At 42.6% G+C, this 24,754-nt stretch overlaps 1 non-coding gene across 1 annotated transcript; it reads left to right on the forward strand.

Annotated features, from left to right (window-relative positions):
* The first annotated feature begins 24,185 nt into the window (after window positions 1–24,185).
* LOC123743877 (U7 small nuclear RNA) lies at window positions 24,186–24,238 on the forward strand. The gene has a single exon (XR_006770729.1). It is a non-coding gene; the product is annotated as a U7 small nuclear RNA (small nuclear RNA).
* The last annotated feature ends 516 nt before the right edge of the window (window positions 24,239–24,754 follow it).

Here is a 24,754-nt window from a genome sequence, read left to right on the forward strand (position 1 = left end):
CCCTTCTTTAACACTTCTCCTCCCCTTCATCTACACTGATTGAAGTGGATTTAACAAGTGACATACAATAAGGGATCATAGCTTTCACCCAACCTGGTCAGTCTATGTCATGGAAAGAGCAGGTGTTCCTAATGTTTTGTCCACTCAGTGTATATCTTAGAGTATGAACGAGAAGAAATCTGAGCATCCCCCTTCGATTGAAAAAATGTTTGTAAATGTCACAGGTGTGAGGAATGCCCTTAATTACTGTGCATGCTTTGCCCTATTTGAGTGTTCCTAAGTGATTGATTCATGGAGCAATGTAATTTGCTTTGTTTATAACCCTGGTTTCCTTTGTTTGAGGTTGCCTCCCAGGGGAAGAGGCAGGTGAGATGGGAAGCTACGGTGTTTGAAGCTGTAGCTGCCCAGGGGAAGAGGCAGGTGAGATGGGAAGCTACGGTGTTTGAAGCTGTGGCCACCAAGGGGAAGAGGCAGGTGAGATGGGAAGCTACGGTGTTTGAAGCTGTGGCCGCCCAGGGGAAGAGGCAGGTGAGATGGGAAGCTACGGTGTTTAAAGCTGTGGTTGCCCAGAGGAAGGGGAAGGTGAGATGGGATGCTACGGTGTTTGAAGCTGTGGCCGCCCAGGGGAAGAGGCAGGTGAGATGGGATGCTACGGTGTTTAAAGCTGTGGCCGCCCAGGGGAAGAGGCAGGTGAGAGGGGAAGCTACGGTGTTTGAAGCTGTGGCCGCCCAGGGGAAGAGGCAGGTGAGAGGGGAAGCTACGGTGTTTGAAGCTGTGGCCGCCCAGGGGAAGAGGCAGGTGAGAGGGGAAGCTTCGGTATTGGCTGAGCTCCTTAGGAAGCCTTGGTTTTTGCTAAGGGAAGTATTACCTTGATGAAATAACAATTTGAGTTAAAGATGATGTTGACATGCTTTCCCTCCACCGGCCCTAAAACCTGTTTATGTAATAATGTAATAGTTTGTATTTGTAGGTGTTATCCTCTACTTGTGCTAACGATACATCGGGTGTGGAAACCTGAACCTGGGAGAGAAAGAAATACAACTGTGACATGCTGCCAATGACTGGAACGAATTGCAAAAATGGCTGAAGCTGGAGACTTCTATTTCCCTCACTAACTTTAAACATCAGCTATCCAAGCAGCTAACCGATCGCTGTAAATAGCCCACCCAATCTACCTACCTCACCCCCATATTGTTTTTATTTACTTTTCTGCTCTTTTGCACACCAGTATCTCTACTTGCACATCATCATCTGCTCATCTATCACCCCAGTGTTAATTTGCTAAACTGTAATTACTTCGCTACTATGGCCTATTTATTGCCTTACCGCCTCACGCCATTTGCACACACTGTATATAGACTTTCTTTTTTTTCTATTGTGTTATTGACTGTACGCTTGTTTATTCCATGTGTAAATCTGTGTTGTTGTTTGTGTCGCACTGCTTTGCTTTATCTTGTCCAGGACACAGTTGTAAATGAGAACTTCTTCTCAACTGGTCTACCTGGTTAAATAAAGGTGAAATAAATAAAATAAATTCCCTCCCTGGCTCTGTGTGACTCTGTAACTGTGTTCATGTTCCCTCCCTTGCTCTGTGTGACTCTGTAACTGTGTTCATGTTCCCTCCCTGGCTCTGTGTGACTCTGTAACTGTGTTCATGTTCCTTCCCTGGCTCTGTGTAACTCTGTAACTGTGTTCATGTTCCCTCCCTGGCTCTGTGTAACTCGTGTAACTGTGTTCATGTTCCCTCCCTGGCTCTGTGTGACTCTGTAACTGTGTTCATGTTCCCTCCCTGGCTCTGTGTAACTCTGTAACTGTGTTCATGTTCCCTCCCTGGCTCTGTGTAACTCTGTAACTGTGTTCATGTTCCCTCCCTGGCTCTGTGTAACTCTGTAACTGTGTTCATGTTCCTTCCCTGGCTCTGTGTGACCCTGTAACTGTGTTCATGTTCCTTCCCTGGCTCTGTGTGACCCTGTAACTGTGTTCATGTTCCCTCCCTGGCTCTGTGTAACTCTGTAACTGTGTTTATGTTCCCTCCCTGGCTCTGTGTAACTCTGTAACTGTGTTCATGTTCCCTCCCTGGCTCTGTGTAACTCTGTAACTGTGTTCATGTTCCTTCCCTGGCTCTGTGTGACCCTGTAACTGTGTTCATGTTCCTTCCCTGGCTCTGTGTGACCCTGTAACTGTGTTCATGTTCCCTCCCTGGCTCTGTGTAACTCTGTGTAACTGTGTTCATGTTCCCTCCCTGGCTCTGTGTGACCCTGTAACTGTGTTTATGTTCCCTCCCTGGCTCTGTGTAACTCTGTGTAACTGTGTTCATGTTCCCTCCCTGGCTCTGTGTAACCCTGTAACTGTGTTCATGTTCCCTCCCTGGCTCTGTGTAACCCTGTAACTGTGTTCATGTTCCCTCCCTGGCTCTGTGTAACTCTGTGTAACTGTGTTCATGTTCCCTCCCTGGCTCTGTGTAACTCTGTAACTGTGTTTATGTTCCCTCCCTGGCTCTGTGTAACTCTGTAACTGTGTTCATGTTCCCTCCCTGGCTCTGTGTGACCCTGTAACTGTGTTCATGTTCCTTCCCTGGCTCTGTGTAACTCTGTAACTGTGTTCATGTTCCCTCCCTGGCTCTGTGTAACTCTGTGTAACTGTGTTCATGTTCCCTCCCTGGCTCTGTGTAACTCTGTAACTGTGTTCATGTTCCCTCCCTGGCTCTGTGTGACTCTGTAACTGTGTTTATGTTCCCTCCCTGGCTCTGTGTGACTCTGTAACTGTGTTTATGTTCCCTCCCTGACTCTGTGTGACTCTGTAACTGTGTTTATGTTCCCTCCCTGGCTCTGTGTGACTCTGTAACTGTGTTCATGTTCCCTCCCTGGCTCTGTGTAACTGTGTTTATGTTCCCTCCCTGGCTCTGTGTAACTGTGTTTATGTTCCCTCCCTGGCTCTGTGTAACTGTGTTTATGTTCCCTCCCTAGCTCTGTGTGACTCTGTGTAACTGTGTTTATGTTCCCTCCCTGGCTCTGTGTAACTCTGTAACTGTGTTTATGTTCCCTCCCTGGCTCTGTGTGACTCTGTAACTGTGTTTATGTTCCCTCCCTGGGTCTGTGTAACTGTGTTTATGTTCCCTCCCTAGCTCTGTGTAACTCTGTGTAACTGTGTTCATCTTCCTTCCCTGGCTCTGTGCCTAACTGTGTTCATGTTCCCTCCCTGGCTCTGTGTAACTCTGTGTAACTGTGTTCATGTTCCCTCCCTGGCTCTGTGTAACTCTGTAACTGTGTTTATGTTCCCTCCCTGGCTCTGTGTAACTCTGTGTAACTCTGTGTAACTGTGTTTATGTTCCCTCCCTGGCTCTGTGTAACTCTGTAACTGTGTTTATGTTCCCTCCCTGGCTCTGTGTAACTCTGTAACTGTGTTCATGTTCCCTCCCTGGCTCTGTGTAACTCTGTGTAACTGTGTTTATGTTCCCTCCCTGGCTCTGTGTGACTCTGTAACTGTGTTCATGTTCCCTCCCTGGCTCTGTGTAACTCTGTGTAACTGTGTTCATGTTCCCTCCCTGGCTCTGTGTAACTCTGTGTAACTGTGTTTATGTTCCCTCCCTGGCTCTGTGTAACTCTGTAACTGTGTTCATGTTCCCTCCCTGGCTCTGTGTAACTCTGTGTAACTGTGTTCATGTTCCCTCCCTGGCTCTGTGTAACTCTGTGTAACTGTGTTCATGTTCCCTCCCTGGCTCTGTGTAACTCTGTAACTGTGTTCATGTTCCCTACCTGGCTCTGTGTGACTCTGTAACTGTGTTTATGTTCCCTCCCTGGCTCTGTGTAACTCTGTGTAACTGTGTTCATGTTCCTTCCCTGGCTCTGTGTGACCCTGTAACTGTGTTCATGTTTCATTGTTGTTCCTCTCTTATCCAGGTCACAGATAAGACCAAACGGCAACACAAGGACTCTATAACTTGCTAATGTGCGTTTGTCGTTAATGTGTACTGTGCAACGCCTCCAAGTGAGTTAATATATCATGGCCTCACCCTCCTCACTCCCACTGGACATGAAAGAACTTTATTGACTCTCCCATAACTTATCTGCTCTCATTCACTCGTTGGACCTCACAAAAAATATCTGTGAATATCTGGAAGCGGTTATTTCCCAACTTTCTTTTGATTGTTCTTGCTCTGTTTATCTTCCTCTCCTCTCCCTCCGCTCCTCTCCTCCACTCCACGTGGCTCGACCCCATTAAGGCCACGCACTCTGGCATATTCACTCCATTCAATAAAAGTGAAGTAATGGAGAGAGGGAAGGAGGGAGAAGGGAAAAGTCCTATTAGAAGTTGATTAAATGAACTGCATGTTAGAGCTCATGATGAAAATAATCAGAGTGAGGAAGTGCAGTTGTTTGGGACAGACCATTGGAGTCTGTACTGAGTCCTATACACTGACTAATCTACAGACAATAAGAATCATACTCCACAGGAAGAATGTTGGTCCCTGTCAGAGAATAAAACATTTAAAAATGTATTTAACTAGGCAAGTCAGTTAAGAACAAATTCTTATTTACAATGACGGCCTACCTCGGCCAAACCCTAACCCGGACGACACTAGACCAATTGTGCGCCGTCCTATGGGACTCCCAATTTACGGCCGTTTGTGATACAGCCTGGAATCAAACCAGGGTCTGTAGTGATGCCTCTAGCACTCAGATGTAATGCCCTAGACCGCTGCGCCACTCGGCAGCCACTCGGGAGAAGAGGGCCACGTCTAAAACAACCAGGCTGCATCCTAAAAGGAACACTATTCCCTATATAGTGCAATTCTTTTGAGGGCCCTGGTCAAAAGTAGTGCACTGAATAGTGTTCTATTACGGACACAGCCGGAATAACGTGTTGTTACGTCTCTACCGTGCCCTGTGTGGTTACCATAGTGACAGCACCTCTTCATTTCATAGAGGAGTTGCTGTGATGACAGCTGGTTGATTTTGGGAGGTGCTGCATGTGACAGGAGATATTCCAAGGGCAGGTCTGATTTCTCCTGGGATGATACAGGGATGTTGGGGAGGTTGACGGATAATTCCTGGCCCCTGGTTGGTATTTTCTAGAGAGCCTTAATAAAGTCACAAAAGTAAATAAAACGTTCCACGTACGTAGCAACAGAATCTCACAAACGTATGAACGTCTATGTCACGGTTGTCGTAGGGTAAAGCGGACCAAGACGCAGCAGGGAAATGTGCACTCATCTTCTTTTATTTCAACGGACAAAGAAGGTAAACCAAAATAAACACATACACAACAAAACCACAACGACTAATAACAGGCCGGTAAGGCACAGAGCTATACCCAGCACAATCTCCCACAAATACTAAAACAAACACATACCTATTTATAGAACCCTCAATCAGAGGCAACGAGAAAACACCTGCCTCCAATTGAGGGTTCAACACCCAATTAACTAAACATAGAAATACAAATAACTAAACTGAACATAGAAATACATAAACATAGAACAGTGCCCAAAACCCGGAATACTAAATCAAACACCCTACAACTAACACAACCAACCCGAACCACATAAAACAAATACCCCCTGCCACGTCCTGACCAAACTACAATAACAAATAACCCCTATTACAGGTCAGGACGTGACAGTCTATTCTTGACGTGACATTGATTCTTGAAGAATATCTATCGTGGATAAACTTTGAAAAATGCATATGATTTTTCTTTAAGGAAAGCTCCCTGACCAACCTGTACATAAAGTATAGATCAATGATCTACAGCGCCGTCAGAGAGTATTCACACCCCTTGACTTATTCCACATTTTGTTGTTACAGCCTGAATTCAAAATGTATTAAACATATCTATTTTTCTCACCCATCTACACACAATACCCCATAATGACATCACTATACCCCATAATGACATCACAATACCCCATAATGACATCACAATACCCCATAATGACATCACAATACCCCATAATGACAAAGTAAAAACATGTTTTAGAATATTATTTTGTTTTGTCTTGAAAATGAAATACAGAAATATCTCATTTACATAAGCGTTTCTACTCCTGAGTCAATGTTTGAACCACCTTTGGCAGCGATTACAGCTGTGAGTCTTTCTGGGTAAATCTCTAAGAGCTTTGCACATCTGAATTGTACATTATTTCTATTCTTTAAAAAATTCTGTCAAGTTGGTTGTTGGTCATTGCTAGACAGCCATTTTCAGTTCTTGTCATAGATATTCAAGCCAATTTAAGCCAAAACTGTAACTAGGCCACTCAGGCACATTTAATGTCATCTTCGTAAGAAACTCCAGTGTATATGTGCCCTTGTGTTTTAGGTTATTGTCCTGCTGAAAGGTGAATTTGTCTCCCAGTGTCTGCTGGGAAGCAGACTGAACCAGGTTTTCCTCTAGAATTTTTCCTGTGCTTAGCTCTATTCTGTTTCTTTTTATCCTAAAAAAAACTCTGTAGTTCTTGCCGATGAAAAGCATACCCATAACATGACGTAGCCACCACCATCCTTAAATGTATGAAGAATGGTACTCAGTGATGTGTTGTGTTGGATTTTCCCCAAACATAATGCTGTGTATTTAGGACATAAAGTATATTTTTTTGCCAAATTCTTTGCAGTTTTACTTTAGTGCCTTCTTGCAAACAGGATGCATGTTTTGGAATATTTTTATTCTGTACAGGCTTCTTTCTTTTCACTCTGTCATTTAGGTCGGTATTGTGGAGTAACTACAATGTTGTTGATCCATCCTCAGTTTTCTCCTATTACAGCCATTAGACTCTGTAACTGTTTTAAAGTCATCTTGGCCTCATGGTGAAATCCCTGAGCGGTTTCCTTCCTCTCTGGTGACTGAGTTAGGAAGTACGCCTGTGTCTTTGTAGTGACTGGGTGTATTGATACACCATCCAAAGTGTAATTAATAACACACCAGGCTCAAAGGGATATTCAATGTCTGTTTTTTTTATTTTCACCCATCTACCGATAGGTGCCCTTCTTTGCAAGCTGGTTTGTGGTTGAATCTGTGTTTGAAATTCACTGCTTGACTGAGGGACCTTACAGATAAGTGTATTTGTGGGGTACAGAGATGAGGTAGTCATTAAAAAGGCATGTTAAACACTATTATTGCACACAGAGTGAGTCCATGCAACTAATTATCTGATTTGTTAAGCACATTTTGACTCCTGAACTTATTTAGGTTTGCCATAACAAAGGAGTTGAATTCTTATTGACTCAAGACATTTCAGCTTTACATTTTAGTCATTTAGCAGACGCTCTTATCCAGAGCGACTTACAGTAGTGAATGCATACTTTTCATGCATTTTTTTTTCTCCGTACTGGTCCCCCGTGGGAATCGAACACACCACCCTGGCGTTGCAAACACCATGCTCTACCAACTGAGCCACACAGCTTAAAAATATCTAAGAACATAATTCCACTTTGACATCAAGGGGTATTGTGTGTAGGCCAGTGACACAAAATCTAAATGTAATCAACTTTAAATTCAGGCTGTAACTCAACAAAATGTGGAAAAAGTCAAGGGGTGTGAATACTTTCTGAAGGCTGTGTGTTGGTGCTCCCAGCACAAACATTTAACTTCCCACAACAATGACGGGACCAACATCTTCAAAGAGGAATTCAAAAAATGACACACCAAACAAATTGCCGATTTCCTTTGTAAAAACAATAACATAATTATGTTGTCATAAAACCCTGCTCAGAACAAGGACTTTTGACCATATTAGCAGGATAATAACATCTGTCCATATTGTTTTGTTTAAATAGTGACATGTGACCTTCTCTTTAAAAACCTCATGCAAGCTTTCATACAGTTTATTTGCTTTCTATTTTATTTTTTCATATCCCAACTCGCAATCAAATCCTATAAACTATGTTAGATGTAGTCAGAAATCATTATTACCTTCAGACTGGTGCCACAGAATAAAGAGGCATCTCTTGTAGTAGTGGTGTGGTGGAAAGAAAACACAGGGATTTGCAGTAGACCATGAAAATAGACCAGAGATTCCTTTTCCAGTCTGCGCCCCTGGAGTCGGCCAGCAAAAAAAAATACAGAATTGTATAATTATCGCTTTGATGAAGCCATCAATTAACAATTTGGTTTGATTGCCGCAATTTGGTTTGATTGAGTTGCATGCAGTGTTGGTTTAGGCCCGGGTCTATAGCCCTCATGAAATAGGAACATATGAAATGGGTCTAAACCATGTGCAATCATGCTCCACATACAGTCTGGTGTGACTGTGCGTCTCTCCTCTCCTCCTGACATTTCTTTGACTCAGCAGACATTTCTCCCTCTTCTCCCTTATCCCTCCATCCCTCCATCTCTTCATCCCCTCATCTCTCCATTCCAGGGAAGCATCTATCAAAGACAAGGCCTTGAACAGTGGTTATGTGTACAGTACACAATTGAGATGTAATTACTAACCAAACAAAGTAAAAACATATTTTTTAAATGGTGTGTGATGTCTCACTTTCTGGGGTTACGGAGTAAATATTTTAGGATAAATACAAGAACTGTAATTTTCATTTGATGTTTGTTTGTGTTGGTTTGATTGACTCAGAGGTATTTGTGCTTTTCATTTAAAAAAGGCCTCAGCAGTTCTCTCTCTGTTTTGGTTTGGAATAATGATCTTTGTTCTGCTCTGTTCTTCCAGCTTGTGTATTTTCCTATGAATCCCAACTACTCTGCTGTCATCTTATTTTAATTATATTTGGGAACTCTAAACGCGTCGCTTTTTATTTGATGTCTGTTAAGAAATCCCTCTCATTTTTGTGGTGAGGGTATATTAAAAAAATTATGAATTGTTTGGCTGCGATTTTTAATAATGTAATGTTATTTTTACCATTTTAATAAGCCGGAATTAAATGTATCTATGACTGTCGCCTCACCAATCAGTCACACATTTTGTGAGTGCCACCCTTCCTCTAAGTGTGTGTGTGTGTGTGTGTGTGTGTGTGTGTGTGTGTGTGTGTGTGTGTGTGTGTGTGTGTGTGTGTGTGTGCGTCTCCCTTCTTCAAAGTGTCAATTCATAATACTACCTCTCTGCTCTAACACCTGTTATACATTCTGTGCTGCTTTAAGAAGGCATGGAAGAGTGTACCCAGATACCATGTAGACTAACCCTAACCCAGATACCATGTAGACTAACCCTAACCCAGATACCATGTAGACTACCCCTAACCCAGATACCATGTAGACTAAACCTAACCCAGATACCATGTAGACTACCCCTAACCCTAACCCAGATACCATGTAGACTAACCCTAACCCAGATACAATGTAGACTAACCCTAACCCAGATACCATGTAGACCAACCCTAACCCAGATACCATGTAGACTAACCCTAACCCAGATACAATGTAGACTAACCCTAACCCTAACCCAGATACCATGTAGACCAACCCTAACCCAGATACCATGTAGACTAACACTAACCCAGATCCCATGTAGACCAACCCTAACCCAGATACCATGTAGACTAACCCTAACCCTAACACAGATACCATGTAGACTAACCCTAACCCAGATACCATGTAGACTAACCCTAGTCCCAACCCAGATACCATGTAGATTAACCCTAACCCTAACCCAGATACAATGTAGACTAACCCTAACCCAGATACCATGTAGACTAACCCTAGCCCCAACCCAGATACCATGTAGACTAACCCTAACCCTAACCCAGATACCATGTAGACTAACCCTAATCCAGATACCATGTAGACTAACCCTAGCCCTAACCCAGATACCATGTAGACAAACCCTAACCCAGATACCATGTAGACTAACCCTAACCCAGATACCATGTAGACTAACCCTAACCCAGATACAATGTAGACTAACCTTAACCCAGATACCATGTAGACTAACCCTAACCCTAACCCAGATACCATGTAGACTAATCCTAACCCAGATACCATGTAAACTAACCCTAACCCAGATGCCATGTAGAATAAGCCTAACCCTAACCCAGATACAATGTAGACTAACTCTAACCCAGATACCATGTAGACTAACCCTAACCCAAATACCAAGTAGGCTACACTAAACCAGATACCATGTACACTAACCGTAACCCTAACCCCAAATACCAGGTAGACTAACCCTTAGACTAACCCTTAGCCAGATACCATGTAGACAAACCCTCACCCATGTAGACTAACCCAGATACCATGCAGATGCACATTCTTCTGGTGACAATAAAGACTGTAGTCAGACTGTAACATCAGCCAGACTGTAGCCAGACTGTAGCATTACCCAGACTGTAGTCAGACTGTAACATTAGCCAGACTGTAGCCAGACTGTAGCCCGACTGTAAAATTACCCCGACTGTAGTAAGACTGTAGCCAGACTTTAGCCAGACTGTAGCATTACCCAGACTGTAGTCAGACTGTAACATTAGCCAGACTGTAGCCAGACTGTAGCCAGACTGTAAAATTACCCCGACTGTAGTGAGACTGTAGCCAGACTGTAGCCAGACTGTAGCATTACCCAGACTGTAGTCAGACTGTAGCCAGACTGTAGCATTACCCAGACTGTAGTCAGACTGTAGCCAGAATGTAGCATTAGCCAGACTGTAGCCAGACTGTAGTCAGACTGTAGCCCGACTGTAACATTACCCAGACTGTATTACCCTTTACACCCTATTGGCTAGTTACCTCTCCTATGAAACCCTTTACACCCTATTGGCTGGTTACCTCTCCTATGGAACCCTTTACACCCTATTGGCTGGTTACCTCTCCTATGGAACCCTTTACACCCTATTGGCTGGTTACCTCTCCTATGGAACCCTTTATACCCTATTGGCTGGTTACCTCTCCTATGGAACCCTTTACACCCTATTGGCTAGTTACCTCTCCTATGGAACCCTTTACACCCTATTGGCTAGTTACCTCTCCTATGGAACCCTTTACACCCTATTGGCTGGTTACCTCTCCTATGGAACCCTTTACACCCTATTGGCTAGTTACCTCTCCTATGGAACCCTTTACACCCTATTGGCTAGTTACCTCTCCTATGGAACCCTTTACACCCTATTGGCTGGTTACCTCTCCTATGAAACCCTGTACACCCTATTGGCTGGTTACCTCTCCTATGAAACCCTTTACACCCTATTGGCTAGTTACCTCTCCTATGGAACCCTTTACACCCTATTGGCTGGTTACCTCTCCTATGGAACCCTATATACCCTATTGGCTAGTTACCTCTCCTATGGAACCCTTTACACCCTATTGGCTAGTTACCTCTCCTATGGAACCCTTTACACCCTATTGGCTAGTTACCTCTCCTATGGAACCCTTTACACCCTATTGGCTGGTTACCTCTCCTATGGAACCCTTTACACCCTATTGGCTGGTTACCTCTCCTATGGAACCCTTTACACCCTATTGGCTGGTTACCTCTCCTATGGAACCCTTTACACCCTATTGGCTGGTTACCTCTCCTATGGAACCCTTTACACCCTATTGGCTGGTTACCTCTCCTATGGAACCCTTTACACCCTATTGGCTGGTTACCTCTCCTATGGAACCCTTTACACCCTATTGGCTGGTTACCTCTCCTATGGCACCCTTTACACCCTATTGGCTGGTTACCTCTCCTATGGAACCCTTTACACCCTATTGGCTGGTTACCTCTCCTATGGAACCCTTCACACCCTATTGGCTGGTTACCTCTCCTATGGAACCCTTTACACCCTATTGGCTGGTTACCTCTCCTATGGAACCCTTCACACCCTATTGGCTAGTTACCTCTCCTATGGAACCCTTCACACCCTATTGGCTGGTTACCTCTCCTATGGAACCCTTTACACCCTATTGGCTGGTTACCTCTCTTATGGAACCATTTATGACCCTATTGGCTAGTTACCTCTCCTATGGACCCTTTACCATAAGGAATGTAGTAGTGCACTATATAGGGAATGTAATAGTGCACTATATAGGGACTCCAGTGTCAGGCCCAGGGATTGACCTTTGTTGACCCTCCTTGGAATAGGTGGGGTAACTACATCCGGAATGGGGGTCTGTTTTGAATAGGTGGGGTAACTACATCAGGAATGGGGGGTCTGTTTTGAATAGGTGGGGTAACTACATCAGGAATGGGGGGTCTGTTTTGAATAGGTGGGGTAACTACATCAGGAATGGGGGGTCTGTTTTGAATAGGTGGGGTAACTACATCAGGAATGGGGGTCTGTTTTGAATAGGTGGGGTAACTACATCATGGATGGGGGGGGGGTCTGTTTTGAATAGGTGGGGTAACTACATCAGGAATGGGGGGTCTGTTTTGAATAGGTGGGGTAACTACATCAGGAATGGGGGGTCTGTTTTGAATAGGTGGGGTAACTACATCAGGAATGGGGGGTCTGTTTTGAATAGGTGGGGTAACTACATCAGGAATGGGGGGTCTGTTTTGAATAGGTGGGGTAACTACATCAGGAATGGGGGGTCTGTTTTGAATAGGTGGGGTAACTACATCAGGAATGGGGGGTCTGTTTTGAATAGGTGGGGTAACTACATCAGGAATGGGGGGTCTGTTTTGAATAGGTGGGGTAACTACATCAGGAATGGGGGGTCTGTTTTGAATAGGTGGGGTAACTACATCAGGAATGGGGGGGTCTGTTTTGAATAGGTGGGGTAACTACATCAGGAATGGGGGGTCTGTTTTGAATAGGTGGGGTAACTACATCAGGAATGGGGGGTCTGTTTTGAATAGGTGGGGTAACTACATCATGGATGGGGGGGGGGTCTGTTTTGAATAGGTGGGGTAACTACATCAGGAATGGGGGGTCTGTTTTGAATAGGTGGGGTAACTACATCATGGATGGGGGGGGGGGTCTGTTTTGAATAGGTGGGGTAACTACATCAGGAATGGGGGGTCTGTTTTGAATAGGTGGGGTAACTACATCAGGAATGGGGGGTCTGTTTTGAATAGGTGGGGTAACTACATCCGGAATGGGGGTCTGTTTTGAATAGGTGGGGTAACTACATCAGGAATGGGGGGTCTGTTTTGAATAGGTGGGGTAACTACATCATGGATGGGGTTGTGGATGCTTGTAGCTTCAAAGGCCCTAATAAATACCCAATCAGATTGGTTCGTGCCGTCCCAGTAAACAAGACGCTTTTACTTTTCACAAATGTGATTAAGTAAATAATGCCTTCACACTTCACACGCACAACTGCATGTTCAGAGAAGGTCGGGATGCTGCCAACGCGTCCAACCAACAGCTCTTATTGTTTGAATCAGATAGTTATTCACTCGCCCACTCACTAGCTCTGGCAATATCCGGCGGATCATTTGAGGGCATTTCAAGAGCGCTCTTAATTGTTTTTCACAGCTCTGAGTTTTCCAGCAGAGCAGAGCCTGGATGTGTGGAGGGAGGCAATAGGGAACACAGCAGTCCAAGAGCTATAAAAGCACTGATAGCATCACACCACTGTCACATTAGATTGGTCCATGTAGCTGCTTAAAATAACTTGCTGTGCTGCCTGGGTTAGCTAGCCACTGACTAAATGATCCTGCACAGATCTGTTCACCAGTCCATAGGGATCTGTTGGACTGCCACTCCTTGTTTGAGTCATAATGGTTTATTTGTGCATACCATTCACATGGATGGTCACAGAGGAAGTGTGCTTCAGGGATCACTAAGAGGGATGGGTTCCCTCAACAAAGTGACACAGTCCTCCGATGCAGCCAGTTACTATGCTCATCTGCCCCATCTCTTTTTTCAGCCTATCGACTAGACACCAAGACATAACTAGAATGGCACAAGCTAGTCAACATATCTATAGACATATTTAGTTCAGATTCAAAATTGGCAACACAGTTGTTATTAAAGTAACTGAAATGTTACATTGCTAATTAAGATTATAGATTGAGAGCATTGAAATATCACACATGCACAGACACTCATGGGGCCTGAGAGAGACAGAGAGAGACAGAGAGAGACAGAGAGAGACAGAGAGAGAGACAGAGAGAGACAGAGAGAGACAGAGAGAGACAGAGAGAGAGACAGAGAGAGAGACAGAGAGAGAGAGAGAGAGAGACAGAGAGAGAGAGAGAGAGAGACAGAGAGAGACAGAGAGAGACAGAGAGAGACAGAGAGAGAGACAGAGAGAGAGAGACAGAGAGAGAGACAGGGAGAGACAGAGAGAGACAGAGAGAGACAGAGAGAGAGACAGAGAGAGACAGAGAGAGAGAGAGAGAGAGAGAGAGAGAGAGAGAGAGAGACAGAAAGAGACAGAGAGAGACAGAGAGAGACAGAGAGAGACAGAGAGAGAGAGAGACAGAGAGAGACAGAGAGAGACAGAGAGAGACAGAGAGAGAGACAGAGAGAGACAGAGAGAGACAGAGAGAGAGACAGAGAGAGAGAGAGAGAGAGCAGAGCGAGACAGAGAGAGACAGAGAGAGACAGAGAGAGAGACAGAGAGAGACAGAGAGAGACAGAGAGAGAGACAGAGCGAGACAGAGAGAGACAGAGAGAGAGACAGAGAGAGACAGAGAGAGAGCTCACGAAGAACAATGTTGGAAGTCTGATTTGGAAGTGTTTCCATCTGAAGTCCAGTGGTTATTCAGCGTTGTCCGTTTGGGAGGTCTGACAGCATGCCAAGCCTGACTCTCATAACACAATTTAGGCTGATCATTATTTGTGTATATTTTGAGAGAGATTACATCGCATTTGTCTCGACCGGAGGGCTTCAGGGGAGGGAGGAGGAGATGAGAGGGGGCTGACTATACCAACAGGGGAGAGAGGAGAGGAAGAGAGGAGAGGAGGAGGGGAGAGGAGAGGAGGAGATGGGGTTGACTATACCAATGGGGGAGGGAGGAGGAGAGGAAGAGAGGAGAGGAGGAGGGGAGAGGAGAGAAGGGGAGGAGGAGATGGGGTTGACTATACCAACGGGGCATAGTTCCAGCTCTTTCCTCTCTCTCCTCTCTGCTCGGGCAATAATCAGTCCAACTATCTTGATTCTCAGTATGCCAGTTTTACATCCTCTGTTGTTAAAGAGGAAAACCTTAATGTCTCCCCTAGGAGTTTAGCTAACATTCAAAAGCCTCACTTTTTAACTACATGTGCAGGTTTTTGTTCCACCTCAGCACCACAGCTGAGCAGGGACTAATTCAATTCCCAAAGGACTACTTGATCTATCCTTTTGGATGTGCTATAGATTTGATACCTAGCCAGGAGTTGTATTAGAATACATCTAGGACCATCGTCCTCTCCCTCCATGGCCAACCAGCTAGTATAGAGGTAGTATGTAGTAGTATAGCTAGTAAAGCAGCAGCATATAGTAGTAAAATAGTATAGCCAGTATAGTGGTAGTATCTAGTAGTATAGCAGTATAGCTAGTATAGTGATAGCATATAGCAGCGTAGTAATATAGCTAGTGTAGTGGTAGTATATAGCAGTATAGTATTACAGCTAGTATAGCAGTAGTATATAGTAGCATAGTATTATAGCTAGTACAGTGGTAGCATATAGTAGTATAGCTAGTATAGTGGTAGTATATAGTAGCATAGCTAGTATAGCGGTAGTATATCGCAGTATAGAAGCATAGCTAGCATAGGTGTCGTAAATAGCAGTATAGTAGTATAGATATTATAGTGGTAGTATATAGTAGTATAGTATTATAGCTAGAACAGTGGTAGTATATAGTAGTATAGCTAGTATAGATAGTATAGTGGGAATATATAGTAGTATAGTATTATAGCCAGTATAGTGGTAGTATATAGTAATATAGTATTATAGCTAGTATAGCAGTAGTATATAGTAATATAGTATCATAGCTAGTATAGTTGTAGTACATAGTAGTATAGCTAGTATAGTGGTAGTATATAGTGGTATAGCCAGTATAGTGGTTTTATATAGCAGTGTAGTATTATAGCTAGTATAGAGGTAGTATATAGTAATATAGTAGTATAGCTAGTATAGTGGTAGCATATACTAGTATAGTAGTACAGCTAGTATTGTGGTAGTATACAGCAGTATAGTATTATAGCAAGTAAAGTGGTAATATATAGTAGTATAGCTACTATAGTGGTAGTATACAGTAGTGCTGTAGTATAGATAGTAACGTGGTAGAATATAGCAGCACACTTAGTATAGATCGTATAGTGGTAATATATAGTAGTATAGTGTTATAGCTAGTATAGTGGTAATATATAGTAGTTTAGTAGTATAGCTAGTATAGTGGCAGTATACAGTGGTATAGTATTATAGCTAGTATAGTTGTAGTATATTTAGTAGTGCAGTACTATAGATAGTATAGTGGTAGTATATATAGTATTACAGTACCAAGATAGTATAGTGGTAGTATATATAGTAGTGTAGTAATATAGCCAGTAAAGTAGTAGTATATAGTAATATAGTAGTATAGCTAGTATAGTGGTAGTATATAGTCGTATAGTAGTAGTAATATATAGTGGTATAGCTACTATAGTGGTAGTATACAGTAGTTCAGTAGTAGAGATAGTATAGTGATAGTATATAGTTGTATAGCCAGTATAGTGGCAGTATATAGTAGTATAGCTAGTATAGTGGTATTATATAGTAGTATAGTAGTATAGCTAGTATAGTGGTAGTATATAGTAATGCAGTAGTATGGATAGTATAGTTGTATTATATAGTATTATAGCTAGTATAGTGGCAGTATATAGCAGTATAGTATTATAGCTAGTATAGTGGTAGTATATATAGTAGTGCAGTACTATAGATAGTATAGTGGTAGTATATATAGTAGTGCAGTACTATAGATAGTATAGTGGTAGTATATATAGTAGTGCAGTACTATAGATAGTATAGGGGTAGTATATAGTAGTGCAGTAGTATAGATAGTATAGTGGTAGTATATAGTAGTATAGTAGTATCACCAGTATAGTGGTAGTATATAGTCGTTTAGTAGTATAGCTACTATAGTGGCAGTATATAGTAGTATAGTATTATAGCTAGTATAGTGGTAGTATATATAGTAGTATAGTATTATAGCTAGTATAGTGGTAGTATATATAGTAGTGCAGTACTATAGATAGTAAAGTGGTAGTATATATAGTAGTGCAGTACTATAGATAGTATAGTGGTAGTATATATAGTAGTGCAGTACTATAGATAGTATAGTGGTAGTATATATAGTAGTGCAGTACTATATATAGTATAGTGGTAGTATATATAGTAGTGCAGTACTATAGATAGTATAGGGGTAGTATATAGTAGTGCAGTACTATAGATAGTATAGTGGTAGTATATATAGTAGTGCAGTACTATAGATAGTATAGTGGTAGTATATATAGTAGTGCAGTACTATAGATAGTAAAGTGGTAGTATATATAGTAGTGCGGTACTATAGATAGTATAGTGGTAGTATATATAGTAGTGCAGTACTATAGATAGTATAGTGGTAGTATATATAGTAGTGCAGTACTATAGATAGTATAGTGGTAGTATATATAGTAGTGCAGTACTATAGATAGTATAGTGGTAGTATATATAGTAGTGCAGTACTATAGATAGTATAGTGGTAGTATATATAGTAGTGCAGTACTATAGATAGTATAGTGGTAGTATATATAGTAGTGCAGTACTATAGATAGTATAGTGGTAGTATATATAGTAGTGCAGTACTATAGATAGTATAGTGGTAGTATATATAGTAGTGCAGTACTATAGATAGTATAGTGGTAGTATATATAGTAGTGCAGTACTATAGATAGTATAGTGGTAGTATATATACTAGTGCAGTACTATAGATAGTATAGTGGTAGTATATATAGTAGTGCAGTACTATAGATAGTATAGTGGTAGTATATATAGTAGTGCAGTACTATGGATAGTATAGTGGTAGTATATATAGTAGTGCAGTACTATAGATAGTATAGTGGTAGTATATAGTAGTGCAGTACTATAGATAGTATAGTGGTAGTATATATAGTAGTGCAGTACTATAGATAGTATAGTGGTAGTATATATAGTAGTGCAGTACTATAGATAGTATAGTGGTAGTATATATAGTAGTGCGGTACTATAGATAGTATAGTGGTAGTATATATAGTAGTGCGGTACTATAGATAGTATAGTGGTAGTATATATAGTAGTGCAGTACTATAGATAGTATAGTGGTACTATATAGTAGTGCAGTACTATAGATAGTATAGTGGTAGTATATATAGTAGTGCAGTACTATAGATAGTATAGTGGTAGTATATATAGTAGTGCAGTACTATAGATAGTATAGGGGTAGTATATAGTAGTGCAGTACTATAGATAGTATAGTGGTAGTATATATAGTAGTGCAGTACTATAGATAGTATAGTGGTAGTATATATAGTAGTGCAGTACTATAGATAGTATAGTGGTAGTATATAATAGTATAGTATTATAGCTAGACAAAGAAAGGGTACATATCTCTCAAAACGTATTGTATTATTGGAACCTGTGAGATGCGTGTCAGAACGTTGAGACAGAGTCCAGATTTCATTCCTCACATTCTTGGGGATGACCCCGAAGCCACACTTTCCACAATATTTGAGAGCATACATACACATACACACACACACACACACACACACACACACACACACACACACACACACACACACACACACACACACACACACACACACACACACACACACACACACACACACACACACACACACACACACACACACACACACACAATAAAGATGGAGTGACAAGTCGAAAAGGTCATTGAGGGTAGAGGGCTGAGGTCCAGAGGTTTGAGGGTGGAGGGCTGAGGTCCAGAGGTTTGAGGGTGGAGGGCTGAGGTCCCGAGGTTTGAGGGTGGAGGGCTGAGGTCCCGAGGTTTGAGGGTGGAGGGCTGAGGTCCAGAGGTTTGAGGGTGGAGGGCTGAGGTCCCGAGGTTTGAGGGTGGAGGGCTGAGGTGCAGATGATGGAGGGCTGAGGTCCAGAGGTTTCATTATTCCTGGAGGCTGGACAAAATAATAAATGTTGATAGGAAAACAAATCCAACAAAACTACGGTCCATCTGTTCTGTCGTATCCACCTCCAATTCAGCTTCATCACTTTCTGCATCCATAGTCTACCTCTTGTGCAACCTTTCTGGCAAACACAGGTCATAGCCTTTAATAAAACCAGCCACGCTGAGTTGAAATGGCTCAAAGGTCAAGGAATGTCTGTCTTCTAAAGAGAGGGCTGCAAGTTCATCTACTGTACTGACTAGGCCCTCTGTCACACAAACACACAGACACAAACACACAGACACACAAACACACAGACACACAAACAAGCCATCTCCTCGGCTCCATCTCTGCACAGTGGAAAATAAACACAATGCAAACAGGATGTCACTTGTCAACATAACCCTGGTTGAATTGGCCAGAACGACTGAATGTCAAACATCATCCTCCAAGACAAGTCCTACTAAACTGGCTGGATTACCATTTAGCGTTTTAAGGTCTCAATATTCAATATCATGATTGCACTGATAGCTTCATCTGTATGTAAAATGGATGTCAACCCCAGAATCCATCTAATCTGTTTTGTTGGACATTCTTCCTTGTGTTTTTGTGATGCATCCGATTACAAAAATGTAAAACAAACTGTAACTTATTAAATATTGCAAAAATACTCCACTACTTTTCTCCAATAACCAACATGAGTCCATGACCATGTTCTAGTTGTCTGGATCAAGACACAAGCCTACAGCTCAAACCCAATGTCTGTACCATTAACAAATATGCGGTCCCATTCGGGTTTCGCTGATCTAGGATTTGTGCTTTCACTGAAGGACAGACTCCTGATCTTCAGACAGGAAACCTTCATCACTTTAATAGTCTTCAATATAATGTGGACAGAGCAGGACAGGATGACAGTGAAAAACGAACTAAGGCCGTGAGTGGAAGATGGGATGCTCAAGTTTCAAAAGGGTGTATGTTACATTTGATAATCAATGTCTATCTTTAATACTCGTTGTGACAAAGCAGTGATGTGGTTCTCCTGTCTCAGTTGATAAGAGTGTGTTGAGGTCAGGGGTTAAATTCCAAGGATCACAGACACTACAAACATATTCAGTCACTGAACTGGAAGTCAGGTTGGATAAGTAGCACATATTATTCTATTATCTTCCATACTCGCTACCGGAAAACATTGTTTAAGAGGACAGTTACTACTCTTAAAAAGATAATGGGACTTATCTTTACGGCCCAGTGGTTAGCTTTCCTTTTGTTCACATGGGATCTCAGAAAGCTGGGCGGCAGTTTCAGAGATGGAATAGAGCTGGGACCTCTCCGTGTGTATAATGCATAGGGTTTATCATGCTGCACATCTGGAGAGCAGATGAGAAGAGGGAAAAGGAGAGAGAGAGGGAGGGAGGGGAGAAAAGAAGGAGAGAGAGAGAGAGAGAGCGAGAGAGAAAAGGAGAGAAAAGGAGAGGAGAGAAAGGAGGTAAAGAAAGAGAGTGAGAGAGACAGAGAGAGAGAGATGACAGTAAAAGGGGGATCCATAGTGTTTAATTTGGTTCAGCCTGTGAAGCTGAGGAGGGCACATCAAACTTCGTTGACTGTCAACATTACAAAGTAGCCTGACCGCCCAAGGAGACAGGGACATCAATATTGTGTGAGAAATTAAATGAGTAACACTTGAGCAAATCTGTGCGGTGAGCGTGTGGGTAATCAGTGTGTGTGTGTAAAACCAGCCTTCTTTCAACAATGAATCCTCTCCAAGGTCTTGTCAGATGGAACGTGAGCACAGAGCTATCTGAAGAGACATGAAACAAACAATAGACGGTTTGAGTGGATTCAACAATTATATTTTAAAATCTGATTACACAATTTCGAAGAAGGGACTGAAAAAGGCTCTTAAACAGGTGTGTTTTTCTTCTTCATTCTCCCCACTAGAACTGAAACGTAAACGTTTCAAGTCCTTGATTGTGCTTAGAGGTTAAACCCGAGAGATAAATGTTGAGACATAGAAACTCTAGATATGACTGAACTTGTCACGCCTGCTCCCGCTCTCCCTCTCTGGCGCTCGAGGGCGCCAGGCTGCCCTTCATTACGCACACCTGTCACCATCATTACGCGCATCAGCGCTCATCGGACTCACCTGGACTCCTTCACATTTTGATTGCCTTCCCTATATCTGTCTGTTTCATCCCCATCAGCATTATTGTCGTTTACTTTTCCCCTGTCCAGACGCTGTCCGTATTCTGTTTCTGTCCATGGTTATTAAATGTTCACTCCCTGTACCTGCTTCTCGTCTCCAGCGTCGATCCTTACAGAACTAAAGAAGTACTCCACCTAGACACCTCCATGTTTCCCTGCCCTAAGACAGAGATATGATTGAACTAAAGAGATACACCACCTAGCCATCTCCATGTTTCCCTGTCATAAGACAGCGATATGAATGAAGTAAAGACACCATGTTTCACTGCCCTAGGACAGAGATATGACTGAAGTAAAGAGATACTCCTCCTAGCCACCTCCATGCTTCACTGCCCTAAGACAGAGATATGACTGAACTAAAGAGGAACAACAGCTCCTAGCCACCTCCACGCTTCACTACCCTAAGACAGAGATGGTGCTAGAGCTGAGTTAGAGGTACCAGGTGTAGGGCTTAGTGTTGTGGACACAGCGGCTGCCTCCTTCAGCGTCAGTCTTGAGCAGTATCTGAGGCATCTGGGAGCAATGTTCCCTCAACATTTTGGGTCTTGTGAGCGGAAACTTGAACATTGTGAGAATGTTCTTTATATTCTGGCGCGTTTACAGTGAACACTGAGGCTGTACCCTTACAGTTTTAGACAGTAGCCAATAGGCTATTGTGGCTATTTGAGCATAATGTTGGCCTACCAACAAAACCAGTGGAGCAAATCCCATAAAATGTTCACATTGAAATAGCTTTTGATTTATATGATATAGCCTACAGTAGTCTATTTGTGGTGTTCAATGCAGACCTACATTGCATGAGACTTTAAAAAAACGTTTTTACATTATGAAGGGCTTGACATTAATTTAGGATTTTTTACTTGGTCTGCAACACCATGGGCCAAACAGGTGACTGACTGTACATTGCATTGTGTTGTATGATGCAAGAAACCACTTTACAAAATATAATGAATAATTATTACCATACAGAGAATTAGACAATGTAGGCTAGCCCTCTGCATGTGGGCTTATTTGCATATTCAAGCCCGTCTCAAAATACAACACTGCCCCTTTAATTAAGACATACGATTTTTTTACCTGACGGGTTTTCAAAGACAGCTTGAAATGTAACATACAGGTTTTGTGCTCTTGTAGGAAGCGGTAACTCCCCATTGCTGACCTATACTTATCTATAACTGCGCTAATAACTTTCTAACTGGCAAAGAATATCACCAAATGTGCACACGTGCGGCACCGCGCATTCATCTGAAAAGCGCACTCACTCACGGGTGATTGAAAGACCGCTTGTGGGCCCGAATTCTACTCCGTTGAGCTCTGGCTCTGACTACAACAAAATCACAGACTCAGTCTTGCAAAGTTAAATTTGTTTTGATTTGTTGCTTTGAAAACGAGCTGATATAATTTTGATTCGATCACAGAAAAAACGTTGATCTATATAGTGGAAACTAATGGGCGAACTCAGTGCCGTTCAATCACTACTGCGTGTCAGTCCTGGAGGGAAAATTGTCTGGGAGTGTCTCCTCCCTCCTCAGACATTATGACTCGGTGTGACCTCCCCTCATCTCCTCCCTCCTCAGACATTATGACTCGGTGTGACCTCCCCTCATCTCCTCCCTCCTCAGACATTATCACTCAGTGTGACCTCCCCTCACCTCCTCCCTCCTCAGACATTATCACTCGGTGTGACCTCCCCTCACCTCCTCCCTCCTCAGACATTATCACTCGGTGTGACCTCCCCTCACCTCCTCCCTCCTCAGACATTATCACTCAGTGTGACCTCCCCTCATCTCCTCCCTCCTCAGACATTATGACTCGGTGTGACCTCCCCTCATCTCCTCCCTCCTCAGACATTATCACTCAGTGTGACCTCCCCTCACCTCCTCCCTCCTCAGACATTATCACTCGGTGTGACCTCCCCTCACCTCCTCCCTCCTCAGACATTATCACTCAGTGTGACCTCCCTTCATCTCCTCCCTCCTCAGACATTATCACTCAGTGTGACCTCCCCTCATCTCCTCCCTCCTCAGACATTATGACTCGGTGTGACCTCCCCTCATCTCCTCCCTCCTCAGACATTATGACTCAGTGTGACCTCCCCTCATCTCCTCCCTCCTCAGACATTATGACTCAGTGTGACCTCCCCTCATCTCCTCCCTCCTCAGACATTATGACTCAGTGTGACCTCCCCTCATCTCCTCCCTCCTCAGACGTTATCACTCGGCATCTCCTCTTGCCTCAGGTCGCCATCTGTCAGACTGTTCAGCCATCATTTATCTTCCTTCAGAGAGCTTACACCGCCTCACCGCTCCGCTGCTCACCGCTGTGTGTATGCGTGCGTGTGTGCGTGCGTGTGTGTGGTGTCAATGCCCCACTGCTGAGGCCCTCTGATAAACATCCATACTGTATCATCTGAACCAGACAGGCCCTACCCACATGAAAATATACTACAGTTTACTATAGAATACTACAGTATTACAATAGAATTCTTTAGTAAACTATAGTATACTTTAGAATAATATACTACACACTGTAGAATCCCTCGATCATGTGGGCGGCAGGTAGCCTAGTGGTTAGAGCGTTGGGCCAGTAACCGAAAGGTTGCTAGATTGAATCTCTCAGCTGACAAGGTAAAAATCTATCGTTCTGCCCCTGAACAAGGCAGTTAACCCACTGTTCCTAGGCTGTTTGTTCTTAATTGACTTGCCTAGTTAAATAAAGGTTCAATTAAAAATTATAATGTGTAGAATACTACAGTAAATAGTACAATATTATCCCCCCAAAAACACTGTAGTAAATACTACAGTAATGTCAGCAAAAACACCACAGTCCACAAAAACTCTACAGTTTTTTAACTATAGTAAATACTACCGTATTTAATTTGCATATATCCTCTCTATTCCCCTCTCCATATCTCAATTTGTGCCACCCTTAAATGAGAAACCTATATGCCAAGTATAGTGCATATTGTGTTACCTACAGTTTATAGAAAAGAGCAGAAGCTCTGAATTATTTGTTCAGACTGCAGTCCTATCTACCTACAGGTTATGGAAAATGTGCTCTTTTAGTATTTCTCCAGTAGGTTTCCTGAAGTAGAAAGCCTCCACTTCTATGTTCAAGATAGGAAATACTACAGTCTGCAAAACACTACAGTAAATACTACAGTATGCTACAGTCTGCAAAAACACTACAGTAAATACTACAGTATACTACAGTCTGCAAAACAATACAGTAAATACTACAGTATACTACAGTCCGCAAAAACACTACAGTAAATACTACCGTATTCCTTCAGTTTGCAAAAACACTACAGTAAATACTGCAGTATTCTACAGTCTGCAAAAACACTACAGTAAATACTACAGTATACTACAGTCCGCAAAAACACTACAGTAAATACTACAGTATACTACAATCTGCAAAACAATACAGTAAATACTACAGTATACTACAGTCCGCAAAAACACCGCAGTAAATACTACCGTATTCCTTCAGTATGCAAAAACACTACAGTAAATACTGCAGTATTCTACAGTCTGCAAAAACACTACAGTAAATACTACAATATACTACAGTGCGCAAAAACACTACATTAAATACTACGTATACTACAATCTGCAA

The sequence above is a fragment of the Salmo salar genome, chromosome 07 (genome assembly GCF_965601325.2).
Source record: "Salmo salar chromosome 07, fSalSal1, whole genome shotgun sequence".
NCBI classification, from domain to species: domain Eukaryota; kingdom Metazoa; phylum Chordata; class Actinopteri; order Salmoniformes; family Salmonidae; genus Salmo; species Salmo salar.